This window comes from Ranitomeya imitator, chromosome 2 (genome assembly GCF_032444005.1).
Source record: "Ranitomeya imitator isolate aRanImi1 chromosome 2, aRanImi1.pri, whole genome shotgun sequence".
Taxonomy (NCBI): Eukaryota; Metazoa; Chordata; class Amphibia; order Anura; family Dendrobatidae; genus Ranitomeya; species Ranitomeya imitator.
Window position 1 is genome coordinate 360,878,472 of NC_091283.1, and position 13,645 is coordinate 360,892,116.

At 43.7% G+C, this 13,645-nt stretch overlaps 1 pseudogene; it reads left to right on the plus strand.

The window, feature by feature from the left end:
• Nucleotides 1-1,209: 1,209 nt before the first annotated feature.
• LOC138666574 (oocyte zinc finger protein XlCOF22-like) lies at nucleotides 1,210-12,914 on the plus strand (annotated as a pseudogene).
• The last annotated feature ends 731 nt before the right edge of the window (nucleotides 12,915-13,645 follow it).

Here is a 13,645-nt window from a genome sequence, read left to right on the forward strand (position 1 = left end):
TGGTCGCACAGCAACTCTGACCGGACGGCCGCGTGCAGCGCCCAGGAGCTCCGGACATCAGAGGGTGAGTATAACCAGATTTTTTATTTTTTAACCCCAAATATGGTTCCCAGGGCCTGGAGGAGAGTCTCCTCTCCTCCACCCCGGGTACCACCCGCACATTATCCGCTTACTTCCCGCAACGTGGGCACAGCCCCATGCGGGAAGTAAGCGGTTCAATGTATTCCTATGGGTGCAGAATCGCAGCGATTCTGCACAAAGAAGTGACATGCTGCGGGTTGTAAACCGCTGCGTTCCCGCGCGGTTTTTCCCGCAGCATGTGCACAGCGGTTTGCGGTTTCCATAGGGTTTACATGTTACTGTAAACGCTATGGAAACTGCTGCGGACCCGCAGCATCAAAATCGCGGCGGTTCCGCGGTAAAAACCGCTAAGTGTAAATATAGCCTTACAGTAAGCAAACTAACAATTACAGACTGATACAGATGGGTGACAACCTTGCCCTTGCGGGCTTACATTCTACAGATTGGTGGGGATGGAGACAATATTATTATATAATTAGGGGTTATAAAGGAACAGGTGCTGCCACGCTCAGTACATTGACGCCAGTGCACAGCTCAGGGACAGTTCTTATTGGAGGAAGAGAATGGTTGTACAGGCCTGTGTGCACAGTATAACGAATCGGAGTCCTGTAGTGTTGATACTGTTGCTGCAGCTGAGCCATCATATTAAGTCATTGTAAGGGTTCATCTTGTGCTTTGTTGTTTTTATCAGATACATTCTTCATTTAGCCTAGTGAGGGACAGTTGCATGAGCAGGGTGATTGGCTGAATACAGGGGCTTAGTGCTCTGCAGTCCATTGCTAAATATATAGCAGCGGCAGTTGACCACATTCTTTTTTTTGTGGAGTGAAAAAATAGACTATAGTGTTATTCATAGAATATTACTTGCTTTGTGCTGCATTTCAGTGGTATATAACACTCCAAATAAGCCTTGAGACATTTTTATGGATTGAATTTGTAATCCATATAGTTTTACGTGCTTTGTTTTACATTATGGTGCAATTAAACTAAAAAAAAAAACACGTTGACTGCTGCAGGTGACATTTTTGTTTTATTTTTAAATCAAAAATAAAGTTGGTTTCTAGAGACCTAGCAAGTAGAAAATTGGTAATGCTTGATGTAAGGGACAGGGAAGTAGAGGAGCTAATGATGGTACACGTAGATGCCAAGGATGTGGGACAGATGTGACTACTCCTATTTCTGATGTACAAGAACCATGCCCATCCACATCACATAGGTTCCTGTCCCACTTTGCAGGAAAGTAAGGTACACCACTTCTGAACACAGAACAGTGCGATCCGGTGGTCAGTTGTATAGCAGATAATGCTTCTAGCATGCTGATCCTCCTTCCATTTTGAGTCCCAGAAGATTAGTGATCCCACACTAGGACACTCCGTGAAGCTCTTTACAGCATAATTTCTTGATTGTGGCCACTCAACCTGCATGTTCCAAGAGGGACAAGTGGACATTCAGTTTAATGATGCACAAAACTTAGAGCACCCACATTTTGTCTTAAGGAAGAAGATGATGATGAGGCAAAGTTGTTGACAAGTCAGGTTGTTGTTAAGTCACCAAGTCAGGAGGACCAAGATGCAGTGGTGGAAGACGAAGTCAGTGACAAAGTCAGTGACCCAGGGTGGCATGAACAGCAAGGCCAGGAGCACTGAGGGGGATAGATCAACCACACCGAAAGAGGCAGTGAGGTGATCAGAGGTAGAAGGCAGGCAACTGTTCCATAGAGTACTGACACTCGAGAATTTCTCCATCAAAGAGTTCACCAGTCTGGGACTTTTTAAAGAGCGTAAAGAGACCTAACCACTAAGAGCCTAAGCACCATTAACATGATCAGGCACTGGTCATCTAAGCACCCAATGCCTGGGTCTATGATTGGTGCAGACGGGTGACACCACTGCCTCTACTCCTGTATTAGGTGCTTCCCAATCCCGTTTATGACACTGGTGTGGAAGCCTCTTGCCCTGCCCCTGTCCTTGCAAATTATAATGCACCATAATTAGGCAATTCCAAATCGTCCCAGCACAGCATTCAGACAGATTTGCCAGAGCCTCTGATCCAGGTACTCTGCATCAGTGCTCATTTCCCCAAGTCTGGTAGTGCTGCTGCCACTCTGGCAGTGCTGCAGCAGCGCATACAAGTGCCAGCTCACCTACTGGTACATGACGTGACGTGCTGAAACTCCACTGCACATACGGGTAACGATTTGAGAGAAGCAGAGGCCAGTTGTGCAATACCAGCTCCAACACGCCCTTTGGTGCTGTGCCTAATGCGTGGGCATAATTGTTTGACATTTGTGTGGTTTTCTAAGCCTGAGGAGTCCACAAAGATGGTGAGCGGCGATGACGTCACAGTTCCTGCAACAATCCCACTTCTGCGCCTACTTTAACAGTCACTGAAAATTAAACATGAAGCTATGCATGCAGACCAGGTGGAGATGAAGGAAGATATGAGACAGGGAGATATTACCTAGCCCAGCCTCATTTCATCTGCTCAGCGTGCATTGGATAACAATGAAGAGGAGGAACAGGATCTAGTTGCTAGCACAACATAGGCTAGTACCCATTCAAGCTTTGTCCGGTCTCTCCTATGTGGATAGGCTGACGAGTTGGAGATGGAGAGTAGTCATCATGGTAGAGACAAGGAAGTGTTGGCTGTAGTGAGCTTGGCACATATGGCCAATTTTATGTAGCACTGCTTTTCCTGTGACCCTCGCGTTATATATACCTTGGCCAAAAAAAAGTACTGGTTGTTCTCCCTGATAGACCCACACTACAAGGAGAACTTTGCATCTCCTTCCTGTGGCGGAGAGGTTTTCTAAAATTCTGCTATACCAGAAGGCCATTGTGGGAAATATGCAGAAAAAAAACCCATCAAACCACGCTAGCAGCAGAGGGCAAGTGTCCTTTCCCAACCAAGGAAGAGAGGCACCGGAGATACACAGCAGAGGCAGAGGTGTTATGTTTGCTAATGACAGGTGTTATGAAGGCAATCCAGAAACACAGTGTTCTTAGCGATCAGAGCGCACACAGTGATCTGACAAATACCCAAAAATACAAGAACGAGCTCTGAGACGTGGAAACTCTGTAGACTGCACACCTGATCCTATCCTAAACACAACTAAAAGCGGCTGTGGATTGCGCCTAACAACTACCTAGGCAACTCGGCACAGCCTAAGAAACTAGCTAGCCTGAAGATAGAAAAATAGGCCTGACTTGCCCCAGAGAAATTCCCCAAAGGAAAAGGCAGCCCCCCACATATAATGACTGTGAGTAAGATGAAAAGACAAAACGTAGGGATGAAATAGATTCAGCAAAGTGGGGCCCGATATTCTAGGACAGAGCGAGGACAGTAAAGCGAACTTTGCAGTCTACAAAAAACCCTAAAGCAAAACCACGCAAAGGGGGCAAAAAAAAACCACCGTGCCGAACTAACGGCACGGCGGTACACCCTTTGCGTCTCAGAGCTTCCAGCAAAACAAAAGACAAGCTGGACAGAAAAAAAGCAACAAAAAAAGCAAAAAGCACTTAGCTATACAGAGCAGCAGGTCACAGGAACAATCAGGAGAAGCTCAGATCCAACACTGAAACATTGACAAGGAGCAAGGATAGCAGCATCAGGCGGAGTTAAGTAATGAAGCAGTTAACGAGCTCACCAGAACACCTGAGGGAGGAAGCTCAGAAGCTGCAGTACCACTTGTGACCACAGGAGTGAATTCAGCCACAGAATTCACAACAGTACCCCCCCCATGAGGAGGGGTCACCGAACCCTCACCAGAGCCCCCAGGCCGACCAGGATGAGCCGCATGAAAGGCACGAACAAGATCGGAAGCATGAACATCAGAGGCAAAAACCCAGGAATTATCTTCCTGAGCATAACCCTTCCATTTAACCAGATACTGGAGTTTCCGTCTAGAAACACGAGAATCCAAAATCTTCTCCACAATATACTCCAATTCCCCCTCCACCAAAACCGGGGCAGGAGGCTCAACAGATGGAACCATAGGTGCCACGTATCTCCGCAACAACGACCTATGGAATACATTATGTATGGAAAAGGAGTCTGGGAGGGTCAAACGAAAAGACACAGGATTGAGAACCTCAGAAATCCTATACGGACCAATAAAACGAGGTTTAAATTTAGGAGAGGAAACCTTCATAGGAATATGACGAGAAGATAACCAAACCAGATCCCCAACACGGCGTCTGCGATTAGCGAAAAGTTGAGCTTTCTCCTGGGACAAGATCAAATTGTCCACTACCTGAGTCCAGATCTGCTGCAACCTATCCACCACAGAATCCACACCAGGACAGTCCGAAGACTCAACCTGTCCTGAAGAGAAACGAGGATGGAACCCAGAATTGCAAAAAAATGGAGAAACCAAGGTAGCCGAGCTGGCCCGATTATTAAGGGCGAACTCAGCCAACGGCAAAAAGGACACCCAATCATCCTGGTCTGCAGAAACAAAACATCTCAGATATGTTTCCAAGGTCTGATTGGTTCGTTCGGTCTGGCCATTAGTCTGAGGATGGAAAGCCGAGGAAAAGGATAGGTCAATGCCCATCCTACCACAAAAGGCTAGCCAAAACCTTGAAACAAACTGGGAACCTCTGTCAGAAACAATATTCTCAGGAATGCCATGCAACCGAACCACATGCTGAAAGAACAAAGGTACCAAATCAGAGGAGGAAGGCAATTTAGCCAAGGGCACCAGATGGACCATTTTAGAAAAGCGATCACAGACCACCCAAATGACTGACATCTTTTGAGAAACGGGAAGGTCAGAAATGAAATCCATCGAAATATGTGTCCAAGGCCTCTTTGGGACCGGCAAGGGCAAAAGCAACCCACTGGCACGAGAACAGCAGGGCTTAGCCCTAGCACAAATCCCACAGGACTGCACAAAAGTACGTACATCCCGTGACAGAGATGGCCACCAGAAGGATCTAGCCACTAACTCTCTGGTACCAAAGATTCCAGGATGACCAGCCAACACCGAACAATGAAGTTCAGAGATAAGTTTATTAGTCCACCTATCAGGGACGAACAGTTTCTCTGCTGGACAACGATCAGGTTTATTCGCCTGAAATTTTTGCAGCACCCGCCGCAAATCAGGGGAGATGGCAGACACAATGACTCCTTCCTTGAGGATACCCGCTGGCTCAGATAAACCCGGAGAGTCGGGCACAAAACTCCTAGACAGAGCATCCGCCTTCACATTTTTAGAGCCCGGAAGGTACGAAATCACAAAGTCGAAGCGGGCAAAAAATAACGACCAACGGGCCTGTCTAGGATTCAAGCGCTTGGCAGACTCGAGATAAGTCAAGTTCTTATGATCAGTCAATACCACCACGCGATGCTTAGCTCCTTCAAGCCAATGACGCCACTCCTCGAATGCCCACTTCATGGCCAGCAACTCTCGATTGCCCACATCATAATTACGCTCAGCGGGCGAAAACTTCCTGGAAAAGAAAGCACATGGTTTCATCACTGAGCAATCAGAACCTCTCTGTGACAAAACCGCCCCTGCTCCAATCTCAGAAGCATCAACCTCGACCTGGAACGGAAGAGAAACATCTGGCTGACACAACACAGGGGCAGAACAAAAACGACGCTTCAACTCCTGAAAAGCTTCCACAGCAGCAGAAGACCAATTAACCAAATCAGCACCCTTCTTGGTCAAATCGGTCAATGGTTTGGCAATGCTAGAAAAATTACAGATGAAGCGACGATAAAAATTAGCAAAGCCCAGGAACTTTTGCAGACTTTTCAGAGATGTCGGCTGAATCCAATCCTGGATGGCTTGGACCTTAACTGGATCCATCTCGATAGTAGAAGGGGTAAAGATGAACCCCAAAAATGAAACTTTCTGCACACCGAAGAGACACTTTGATCCCTTCACAAACAAAGAGTTAGCACGCAGGACCTGAAAAACCATTCTGACCTGCTTCACATGAGACTCCCAATCATCTGAGAAGATCAAAATGTCATCCAAGTAAACAATCAGGAATTTATCCAGATACTCACGGAAGATGTCATGCATAAAAGACTGAAACACAGATGGAGCATTGGCAAGTCCGAACGGCATCACTAGATACTCAAAATGACCCTCGGGCGTATTGAATGCAGTTTTCCATTCATCTCCTTGCCTGATTCTCACCAGATTATACGCACCACGAAGATCTATCTTAGTGAACCAACTAGCCCCCTTAATCCGAGCAAACAAGTCAGATAACAATGGCAAGGGATACTGAAATTTAACAGTGATCTTATTAAGAAGGCGGTAATCAATACACGGTCTCAGCGAACCATCCTTCTTGGCTACAAAGAAGAACCCTGCTCCCAGTGGTGATGACGATGGGCGAATATGTCCCTTCTCCAGGGATTCCTTCACATAACTGCGCATAGCGGCGTGTTCGGGCACGGATAAATTAAATAATCGACCTTTAGGGAATTTACTACCAGGAATCAAATTGATAGCACAATCACAATCCCTATGCGGAGGTAGAGCATCGGACTTGGGCTCTTCAAATACATCCTGATAATCAGACAAGAACTCTGGGACCTCAGAAGGGGTGGATGACGAAATCGACAAAAATGGAACATCACCATGTACCCCCTGACAACCCCAGCTGGATACCGACATGGAATTCCAATCCAATACTGGATTATGGGTTTGTAGCCATGGCAACCCCAACACGACCACATCATGCAGATTATGCAACACCAGAAAGCGAATAACTTCCTGATGTGCAGGAGCCATGCACATGGTCAGCTGGGCCCAGTATTGAGGTTTATTCTTGGCCAAAGGTGTAGCATCAATTCCTCTCAATGGTATAGGACACCGCAAAGGCTCCAAGAAAAACCCACAACGTTTAGCATAATCCAAATCCATCAGATTCAGGGCAGCGCCCGAATCCACAAACGCCATGACAGAAAACGACGACAAAGAGCATATCAAGGTAATGGACAGAAGGAATTTGGACTGTACAGTACCAATGACGGCAGACCTAGCGGACCGCTTAGTGCGCTTAGGACAATCAGAAATAGCATGAGTGGAATCACCACAGTAGAAACACAGACCATTCAGACGTCTGTATTCCTGCCGTTCAACTCTAGTCATAGTCCTATCGCACTGCATAGGCTCAGGTTTAACCTCAGGCAGTACCGCCAAATGGTGCACAGATTTACGCTCGCGCAAGCGTCGACCGATCTGAATGGCCAAAGACAAAGACTCATTCAAACCAGCAGGCATAGGAAATCCCACCATGACATCCTTAAGAGCCTCAGAGAGACCCTTTCTGAACAAAGCTGCCAGCGCAGATTCATTCCACTGAGTGAGTACTGACCATTTCCTAAATTTCTGACAATATACTTCTATATCATCCTGACCCTGGCACAAAGCCAGCAAATTTTTCTCAGCCTGATCCACTGAATTAGGCTCATCGTACAGCAATCCGAGCGCCAGGAAAAACGCATCGACACTACTCAATGCAGGGTCTCCTGGCGCAAGAGAAAATGCCCAGTCTTGAGGGTCGCCGCGCAAAAAAGAAATAATAATCAAAACCTGTTGAATAGGATTACCAGAAGAATGAGGTTTCAAGGCCAGAAATAGCTTACAATTATTTTTGAAACTTAGAAACTTAGTTCTATCTCCAAAAAACAAATCAGGAATAGGAATTCTTGGTTCTAACATAGATTTCTGATCAATAGTATCTTGAATTTTTTGTACATTTATAACGAGATTATCCATTGAAGAGCACAGACCCTGAATATCCATGTCCACACCTGTGTCCAGAATCACCCAAATGTCTAGGGGAAAAAAAAAAAGTGAACACAGAGCAGACAAAAAAAAAAAAAATGATGTCAGAACTTTTTCTTTCCCTCTATTGAGAATCATTAGTTTGGGGCTCCTTGTACTGTTATGTTTGCTAATGACAGGTGTTATGAAGGCAATCCAGAAACACAGTGTTCTTAGCGATCAGAGCGCACACAGTGATCTGACAAATACCCAAAAAAACAAGAACGAGCTCTGAGACGTGGAAACTCTGTAGACTGCACACCTGATCCTATCCTAAACTCAACTAAAAGCGGCTGTGGATTGCGCCTAACAACTACCTAGGCAACTCGGCACAGCCTAAGAAACTAGCTAGCCTGAAGATAGAAAAATAGGCCTGACTTGCCCCAGAGAAATTCCCCAAAGGAAAAGGCAGCCCCCCACATATAATGACTGTGAGTAAGATGAAAAGACAAAACGTAGGGATGAAATAGATTCAGCAAAGTGGGGCCCGATATTCTAGGACAGAGCGAGGACAGTAAAGCGAACTTTGCAGTCTACAAAAAACCCTAAAGCAAAACCACGCAAAGGGGGGCAAAAAAAAACCACCGTGCCGAACTAACGGCATGGCGGTACACCCTTTGCGTCTCAGAGCTTCCAGCAAAACAAAAGACAAGCTGGACAGAAAAAAAGCAACAAAAAAAGCAAAAAGCACTTAGCTATACAGAGCAGCAGGTCACAGGAACAATCAGGAGAAGCTCAGATCCAACACTGAAACATTGACAAGGAGCAAGGATAGCAGCATCAGGCGGAGTTAAGTAATGAAGCAGTTAACGAGCTCACCAGAACACCTGAGGGAGGAAGCTCAGAAGCTGCAGTACCACTTGTGACCACAGGAGCGAATTCAGCCACAGAATTCACAACACAGAGGTACATTGTCAAATGCATGGTCCAAATTCATTACAACATCCTAGCAACCAAGGCCTGATAACCGGTTATTTTTGACAAGGAGGGAAACATTTTTAAAGATGGTCGAGCAATACCTGGCTGACTAAACCAGTGTAATCCCTAATTCCTCTGTGACCTTCAACTACTATGGGGTCTCAAAGCTGGACACCTGGCATGAGCTGTCACTCTATACTTTGGAGGTATTGTGCAGCCCTGCCGCTTGCGTCTTGTCTCAGAGGGTTTTTAGTGCTGTCAGGGGGCATTGACTGTTATAAATATATAAATGGTGACTTTTGAATTTGTATTTTTCTGATTGGTCAACAAAACACAGATTTTTGTATGTATAAGCCTGTAATATTGACTTGTAAGTTGACATTTGATGTTATAATGTAATATATTGTGCTATTATACTGGATGACCAGAGACGCAGTGTAAATGAATAATGATCTTTGCTGATATGTTGATTACACATTGTCCAGGCCAGCTAGCTTGTTGGCTTGCAAAACAGATGAGGAAAAACTATGCAAATAGATTAAATAATCAAATAATGCGAGTAGACTTCATCATTTTTCCCTTTTACCTCTGGATGCTGGCTTGAAGGACAGTTGTAAACTATAAAAAGAGAATGTATGTGCCTCTGTAACATATACCTCCATATAGAGATATACATCCAATGAACCTTGAGACTCTACAGGAGAGCATGGCTCCATTACGAGGGACACAATTTGTCGTTCTACAGGATGCCAGTTTAGGGGTCCATGGCCCCGGCTGAAAAAATACAAGTAGTGTAGCTTACAAGTTATTTGTCAAGCTTAACCTGACAAGGCCGTGCCCCTATCAAAGGGTATCAAAAAGGGTGTGCTGTCGCCCTCCCCTCCCCATCAGACGATTTGTTGTGCTGTTCCCTGCATTTTATGTGTTTGATATCTTGTATCTCTCCCTATATTTTATGAGTTTGATATTCACATTATGTATTTGTCATTCTTATTTGATAGCATGATTCTCATCGCTTAGGCCTGTATTCACTATATATGCAGTATTTTATAGGAGTTTGATATACCCCTCAGATCGTTTATTTGTCATTCTTAGATCATTTGTCATTCTTATTTGATAGTGTGTTTATCACTGATTGGGCATATTATTTATAGGGCCCATAAATCTATTATTCAGCTCTTCCAAATCACCTTCCCAAGTATAAAGTGTGTGTTTTGTAGGTTTGTAAAAAAAAAAAAGGAGAGACACAATATTGTAAGTATTGCCGTGACGTGGCAGTGGGATTCATACAGTCTGATCAGAATGTTAAACTAAGAACCTCATGTTCACTTATATAAATTTTTGCCTAGCGGCTTTAGATCAACATGTGATTTTTGAAGGTGTTGTCCATTCTCCTTTTTTACAATATTGTAAATGGTTTAAAAGATTTTATTGTCCTGAAAATAATTACCTCTCAGAATGAGTCAGTCACAGATTTTATGTAATCAAGAAAGGTATGTGGTCTGGAGGGAGCGCTAAGACACAGTGGATGAGGATAAATTTAAAATTAGAAAAGTCCTGGCGACCCAAGGTGCCTGCTGGGGCCGGTGTGCAGAGATAGTCCAGCGTGACCGCTGTGTGTGCTCTGCCACACGTGACCGCAGGTCCTGAGGGTAACGTAAGGAAGAGTCCTGGCAAGAATGAATTAAGGAATAGTCCAGTGAGTCGCAGCTCTAGACACGCACCCTCAGAGAGGGATAGAGAATAAAAACAAAAGTGCAGCCTGTGGAGGAGCGCTGAGAGACAGAATGGGTAAGGATAAAATTAAAAGGTGCAACGCATTTCAACGGCAAGACGCCATCTTCAGTACACACCTGATGAAGACAGTGTCTTGCCGTTGAAACGCCTTGTGGAATTTATCCCTTAATAAAGGTTTGCACCTTTTAATTTTATCCACACCCATTCTGTCTCTCAGTGCTCCTCCACAGGCCGCACACTCTTGTTTTTACAAATTTTATGTAGACACAAGACAATTCAATAATATAAAAAGTATTACAACTGCAATAATATACATCATTACAATTTTTGCAGAATAATATAAAAGTATCACAAATGCATTTAATAATATACATCATTACATTTCTTACAGAATAATATGATTGTTACAATCCAGGTATATAATTTATCCTACACATCACTTACATCGTGAGCCACATGGATTGTAGGATCAGAAGAGATATTTTTTATATAGCAGAGTTCGTTGTGTGATACCTAATGATGGGATTGTAAAGATTGAATCGAAGGTGTGGTGTGGATAGCATTTGGGGTGTAGATACACCACTCGCATAATTGATGGAGAATTTGAATCCATCTAAAAGCTGTCAAGTATTGAATTACCCACAACTATAGATGTAATATTCAACTCGGCCATTGCCTGCATAAATGAATCCCAACTCCGAGATAGATTCCTGCTGGTCAGGGAACGGCTCTGTGTTGTACTACATACCAAATCCAGGAAGTTAGATCGTGGTATTACAGATCCTTTGAATATAAATTTGCTTTTATACTTCCATGTTGTAACATTTTTATTCTGCAGTAATCTGCTTAGTAAAAATTCAGCCTTTTTATATCGCTGGTTTACATGGCTTACAATTCCAGTTATTGGTGATCAGATTCAGGAGCTAATGAGATGTAAAGTTGCTGGTTCCTTTGCATTGGGTTTAGCATGAACCAAGTATCTCTGTAGTATGGTAATATACATTTTAATTTTCACGTCATCGGGCATGTCACAGTGTTGTAAAATCTCACTAATCTCATGAGCAAGGCAATGAATAACACCCCGTCATATGTTATCTGAAATAGGGGGCCTTAGTTTGATTAGATCCTGTTTGGGGACTAGATACATTTTCTCTGTATGCTCCATTATTTGCCTGTGAGGAGACTTGTTATTATCGGTATTGCAAAGACTAAAAAAGGCCCTATAAACCCTTTGCTTTAGTAGATGCTTCTTTTTCTTATTTCTTATTATTCTACTGGTTCCTGCTCTGGTGTCTACTCTTGTCTTGAGAACAGTTCTTGTCTTAGTATATAATTAGAATTTTCCTATAGAACGTCAACAAGTTTCAGTGTATGTTTTGAAAATATAATTCAGAATGTTTAATTTAAAAATGTTTAAGGCTACGTTCACATTGGCGTTCCGCCAATGTGCGTCGCTGTTGCGCCGGCGACGCAGCGGCGACGCAGCGGCGACGCGCCCCTATGTTTAACATAGGGGACGCGTGCGTTTTTTGGGTGGCGTTTTTTGACACTTGCGTCGTTTACGACGCTAGCGTCGGACGCAAGAAAATGCAACAAGTTGCATTTTCTGTGCGTCCGATTCTCGTCAAAAAACGACGCACGCGTAGCAAAACGCGCGCGTTTTTGCGTGCGTTTGTGTGCGTTTTTTCGTGCGTCGCGCGTTGCGTTGCCGACGCAGGGCGGCGCGACGCTAGTGTGAACGTAGCCTAATCTTGACAGGTGACTGCACCAGAAGATCAGAAGGACAACTGACCTCTTATGTTTTTAAATCCGATGACCCTAATATCACACAAGATATAACTGACGTTTATACCACTATTCCACAAATACATTTTTTGCAGATAAATCAAATCTTGTTACACATTAGAGAACTCACACAGTGCAGAAGCTATTTTCATGTTCATTATGCGAGAAATCTTTTTCAGATAAATCAAAATCTTGTTAACCATCAGATTACTCACACAGGGGAGAAGCCATTTTCATGTTCAGATTGTGAGAAATCTTTTAGAGATAAATCAAGTCTTGTTACACATCAGAGAAGTCACACAGGGGAGAAGCCATTTTAATATTCAGAATGTAGAAGTGTTTTGCCAGGAAATCACATCTGTTTACATATCAGAGAACTCACACTGGGGAGAAGCCATAGTCCTGTTCAGAATGTGAAAAATCTTTTGCATATAAATCACATCTTTTTATACATCAGATAAGTCACACAGGAAAGAAGCCATTTTCATGTTCAGAATGTGGGAAATTTTTTGCATATAGATCAAAGCTTGTTATACATCAGATAACTCAAACAGGGGAGAAGCCATTGTCATGTACAGAATGTGAGAAATCTTTTTTTTAGATAAATCAAGTCTTGTTACACATCAGACAACTCACACAGTAGAATAGCCATATTCATGTTTAGAATGTGGGAAATGTTTTACAAATCACATAATTTTACACATTGGAGAACTTACAGGTGAGAAACTATTTTCAATGTCGGAAACATTTTAAGTGGATTTCACATTTTATTATTCACCAGAGAAATCACACAGGGGAGAAACCATTTCCATGTTCAGATTGTGAAAAATATTTGACCAACAAAAGTAGTCTGACTAAACATGAAATATCTCACAAAGGGAGAAGTCCTTCTCATACCTAGGTGGGAAATATTTTACTTAAAAAATCACATTTTGTTGACCACAAAGGAAAACTCACACATGGAGAAACCATATGTTAGGGCTGGCTGAACGCACCAAATAATAAGAAAGTAGTAATTAGGCGTGTCCACAGCCTGGAGTCCACTGTGAAGAGATGTTACCTGCTGCCCGGTAATGGCAGCCACTATATGGCAGTATAATTATGAACACACATGGGTTAACGTCACCCAGTATGTATAGAGATGGACTCTGTTGCCTCACAGAGCTGCTTTACCGCAGAATGTGTGTTAAGGTACCGTCACACTGAACAACTTAACGATATCGCTAGCGATCCGTGACATTGCAGCATCCTGGATAGCGATATCGTTGTGTTTGACACGCAGCAGCGATCTGGATCCTTCTGTGACATCGTTGGTCGGAGCAGAAAGGCCAG